The 5586-nt window shown below is 38.5% G+C and overlaps 1 pseudogene; it reads right to left on the reverse strand.

Annotated features, from left to right (window-relative positions):
* Window positions 1–880: 880 nt before the first annotated feature.
* On the reverse strand, window positions 881–4521 carry LOC107525151 (small ribosomal subunit protein uS2 pseudogene; annotated as a pseudogene).
* Window positions 4522–5586: the final 1065 nt, after the last annotated feature.

The raw sequence follows: 5586 nt of genomic DNA on the forward strand, positions 1-5586 counted from the left end.
CAGCTCCACTGAAAGCTCTCATTTTGAAAAACTGGATTAAATATAATATCACCTGAATTTTATGAACACATCTGAATCACTGTATTAAACTTCTGTGTTTAATCTAGTTCTAAAATAAAAGCAATATCTCTTGTCCCCTAGTTATTTAAAGGGTATGTTATTAAAACAGAAAGTAGAGGTGTATTAAAAAGTGTAGAGAAAGGCATGAGTGTAAATTACTTCCCGGTATAATCTCTTGAGTTCATATTTAATAAAGATAAGTTACTCCATCAACAGTTACTCCATTTGTGAGGGTATTTGTACATAAATCACTTAGTTTGGCTTGGATCTAACACTGATGAGACATAATTGATCTTTAAATTTTTTATGAAGAATCACAGACTGTGAAATTAAAGGCGGTTGTATTGTCTAACTTTGCCTTCCCAGCAAGCAGACACCTGTTTTCTTGGTAGTGGAAGCCTTGTTTTATATGTATTATTGGCCAGTTCATCAATTAACTCTGTCTCACAATAATTAACATCATGTTACTTTCTACTTTATACCAGGAAAACTGACTAGAGTTTTCTAATCTGATACACTGCCAGCTAGGTTTTTTTCCTCCACCCCCACAAAATGTTTAAAGCAGGCATTAAAAGCTACATATTATGCTTTCTGGTTCATGATTTGATAAAGCAGTTTGTCATTTAAACTTTCATGTTGCAGTGTTGTTATGTGTGATAGAAGTTGAAACGTCCAGTGAGCCAATTTTATTCTACTTTTGTCAACCTATAGCAAACTCTTTAAATTTTACTTTCTTTATTTCTTTCTTTTATTATTTTTTAAGAAACTGTTTATTTTCCATCAACCTTATTTCCACTTCTGTCTAAGAGTCTGTGGAAGATCAGCTTAAGGCCCCTCTGGTTGTTCCTACCCATTCAGTGGCCTGAGCAGTGGGGGCTGTGGACCTGTCTTCCGCAGGGAACTGCTCTATAGGCACCGAGGGTGTCTGCACCTTCAGGTCAGTCTGCAACCTTGAGTTGGGGAGCAGTAAATTCAGAAACTAGAGCAGTCCATGCTCCCTGAAATTCCTCCTTGGTCACAGCCTTTTCAGCAGCAGCCTGCGCTTCCTTTTCAGTCTCTTCAGGATCTCTGTAGAAACAGAGGTCAGGCATGACCTCCCGTGAGTGCTCACGGGAGATGGTGCCACATATGCTCAGGAGTTTCTGGGCCAGCACCCACCACCTCAGGACCACTGAGTGAGCTCCCTTGTGTTGCATAGGATGGCAATGTCTACGAGCACAGAGGAGGTCTGTGTTACATAGAGCAATTGCAGACAGGTTAACATAAGATACCTCTGTGAGAGGCGGGTGGTCAGCCCTCGGATCAGTACCCACTGTAAGTTGTGGCTCCTGGAAGGCTGCCTGGATCCGGTTAGTGAAGGTCCCCCGAGGGAAGCAGACAACAGAAGTGGCTTCAGTGGCAGCAGCAAACTTCAGCACAGCTCACTATCCAGTATTCCTGGATGGTACGACACTGACATCAGCCAGGCTTTTGATGGCAAATGACATAAGCTGGCAGTAGAAGCTTTCTCCAGGTTCTTTTCAGATTTATGATGTAGATACCATCACTTTTCCTTTTGCGTATGGAAGTCGAGGTGGGTGCCCGCTAAGTGGGTTCCTGCTGGAAGAAATTTAAAGTCATCCTACTTCATTTACAGGACATCGATGGCTCCAGACTTTGTGAAAGTTTCCCTTTAAGTTATGATGGGAACCCAGAATAACACTGTATGGAACCTCTCTGGGCAGTGTGGAAAGGCTTTACTTCCGATTATTCATAAATACTGTCATTATCCTTGGGAAGAGAACAGTTATGGTAAACTGGATAGTGCAGAATAGTTAAAGCTTGTAATAGAAATTGGAAAGTATTATGGGTTTAGTTTATGTATTTGTCTCATCTATATGAATTCATGGTCCTTTAAGGCATCTGTATTAGTTTCCTAGTGCTGCTATAACAAATTATCACAAATTTATTAGCTTAAAACAGCACAAATTTACTATCTTGCAGAGCTGGAGGTCAGAAGCTCAAAATGAGTTTCACAAGGTGTTGACAGGATTCCTCCTGGAGGTGTTATGGAAGAATCTATTTTGTTATCTTTTCCAGCTTCTAGAGGCTGCCTGCATTCCTTGGCTTACAACCCATACCTCCATCTTCAAAATCAGTAATCACATCACTCTGACTTCTCCTTCAATTACATTTTGAGTCCACTCCTATAATCCAAGACAATCTCCTTATATTAAGGCTCTTAATCGCATCTGCAAATACATGCGTTGGAGGTCCCCAAGATCACCCTCAGGTTTGATGCTTTGCTAGGAGGACAGATCTCAGCATATAATCATATAGCCATGATTTATTAAGGCAAAAAAATACAAAGCAAAGTCAACCAAGGGAAACGGCTCGTGGGGCAAAGTCTAGAGGAAAAACAGGTGCAGGCTTTCAAGGGTCTTTTCCCAGTGGAGTAAAAGAGAATGTGCTTAATTCTTCCAGCAGTGAGTGGTGACAACACATGTAAAATACTGCTAACCAGAGAAGCTCATTAGAGACTCAGTGTCCTGGGTTTTATTGGGGATGGTCATATGGTCATCCTTTGTCTGCCTTGTACGAAAACTTCAGAGTCCCAGGAGGAAAGCAGGTGTTTATCATAAATCATATTGTTTGCACAGACCTTTTAGGCACCATGAGCCACTCTTCTCAATTAACAGTGGGAACCCTATAAAATCTAAATTTCCAAGGGCTAATCTTGCAAGTCAGTCTGTTCGAGGACAGCAGTTTAGGACTGCTATGTTGACTCTTCTGTACACTACATAAGGCAACATATTTGAAGGCATAAGGGGTTAGGATGTGGACATGTTGAGGGTATTATTATTCTGCCTACTGCATGTTTATTTTATTTAGTTTTATATTCACAGCTCTAGTCCAGTGCCTCGCATGTAGTGATAATACCGGAAATGCTTCTTCATTCATTGACTTGTGGATCATGATTTGGCCTACTCCCTATAGCTCTGTCTTAGTAAATGGCATTACCATCCATCCAGTACCTAAATAGAAAATCTATTCTGAAACTTCCCTTTCTCTTGCCCTCCATATGCAATCAATCACCAGTCCTATTGATTCTACTCTCGAAATGTTTCTTGATTTCATCCCACGCCCCCAGGCCCACTACCACTACTGTAGTCTGGGCCATCACAACTTCTCAACTATCTTTGTCTATAACCTCTAGGCTTCTTTCAATATTCTAGTTTTGCCTCCCTCCAATCCATTCTCCAGATAGAAGCAAGTGTGTTCTTTAAGGGACACAAACTAATTGTGTTACTTCTCTATTGAAAACACTGCATTGCTCCCTGTCTACTTCTCCAGACTCAATTTTTACCTACTTTTACCTTGTACACTATAGAGTTTACAGTTACATTGAATTTCTCTTGGTTTTTCAAGCAGAACATGTTCTCTCTTACCTCTAGGATTTTACATGAGTTTGTTCCTTTGTACCAAATGCTTTCCCCCTTCTTTGCCAAGTTAATTATCCCTTCACTTGAGTTTCAGTGAAAACATTTCTTCCATAGGGAGGTCTTACCAGGCATCTAAGCAAGTTAGGTTCCTCTATTTCCTGGTCCTACATACGCTGTGTTTTACCTTTCACTATACTTATCCCAAATGTTATTATTTTGTCTGTCTTCCCTGATAAATTATAATCTCCATTATGGCAGAGACTCTGTTTTATTTGGCATTGTATCACTAATATCTACCACATGGAATTGGACATAGTGAGTTTTCAATAAATATTTCCTAAACTGGTGAATAAATTAGTGCTGAGAGTTTTTATAAATGATAGCATAGCTGCTTTGGAAAACAGTCTGGCAGTTCCTCAAGAGGTTAAACATAGAATCACCATATAACCCAGCAATTGCACTCCTATGTATATACTTAAGAGAAATGAAAACAAAACCCACACAAAAACTTGTACATAAAATTCATAGTAGGATATTATTATCATAATAGTGAAAAAGTGGAAACAATTCAAATCTCCATCAACTGGTGAAATAAATAAAATGTGGTCTATCCATACAATGAGATATTATTTGGCAATATAAAGGAACAAAGTACTGATACATACTACAACATGGATGAGCCTCAGAAACATGCTAAGTGAATGAAACTAGTCAGAAAAGATCAGACACTCTGTGATTTATGTGAAATGTCCAGCGTAGGCTAATTTATATAGAAAAAGGTAAATTAGTGATTGCCTAGAATTGAAGAAATGGAGAATGACTGCTAATGATTGTGGGGGTTTCTTTCTGGGGTGATAAAAATATTCTAAAATTGATTATGGTGATGGTTGCACAATTCTGTGCCTAAACACTATTAAATTGTATATTTTAAATTTGTGATGTTTTAAATTTGTATATTTAAAATTATACAGTATGCCAATTATATGTCAATAAAACTGTTATTATATAAAAAAGAATGATTAAAAACTCACCAGTGCATCATTTACTGATGGTGATTATCCCTAATCCAGACTAAGAAGAAAATTAAGTCTAAGGAATGTTAACTGGATGGGTGAATGGCTTATCATTCTCTATGGACTGAAATGTCTGGCCAGCTGGTTTACCTCCAAATCAATCTTGTAAGTGCTTTTCCGTGAGACAACCACGGTACTTGGGTATAGAGCAGAAGAGCTTTGTGTGTATTTTGTCACATGAAATATTTTTAAAAAGTGAACTTAAGGACTGAGAGTTAATAAAGTTAATATTTTTATTGAGTCATCAAGGACATTCTTAAGTGAAACAACACCTCCCCCCATGCTAGGTACAGAAGAATGAATGACCGATTCAGACAGAGGTGCCAGGAGTCTGACTCATTAACTCATATTGCTTTTGCACTGTAAGTGCTATATCAGCCCAATGAAATAGTCAAATGGTTGCTTATTATTATTATGAAAATAATTTTGACATGACGTTCCCCTGAAAGAATTTTGTGGACTCCTAGTGGGTAGACTGCACTACCCACTGTGTAGATCATACTTTGAGAACTGCTGTTCTAAGTGATATATAAAATCACGGAAGCCTTAGTAAGTAGGATCTAGAATGTGTTTACAGATCTCCCTAGTACTAGGTTGTGTCCCAGTGGTCCTTACGTCTAGGGTTGATAATCATCTCAATCAAGTTGGAAATTTTTTGGTTAAGCTTCTCCTTAATGTAGCACACTTCTAATTATGGGAAGAGCATTGCTAATTGTTAAATACTTAGCATTTCCTTACTTTTCACTGTTAGAGGATGCATAACAGCAATCAATTCAACCTATTTTATCTCAAGTCTCATTTTTCCCCTGCTTCTTTGCTCTCTTATCTAGAATAGTAAAGTGGCCAAGGAGGTAGACACGGAGTCAGGGCCTTTGTAATAAGTAAAATTTTATGGTTTAAGAAAGTCACACAACTCTTTCCTGAGTGTCTTTTCTGGATGCTTAGATTGGCTATGGATTGAAACATATTCTGGCTGCTCTGTGTCTGGGAACTGAGAGGCCAGCCACCAAATTCTTGATTTGAGTTTAAAA

This window comes from Miniopterus natalensis, chromosome 5 (genome assembly GCF_054644295.1).
Source record: "Miniopterus natalensis isolate mMinNat1 chromosome 5, mMinNat1.hap1, whole genome shotgun sequence".
NCBI lineage: Eukaryota > Metazoa > Chordata > Mammalia > Chiroptera > Miniopteridae > Miniopterus > Miniopterus natalensis.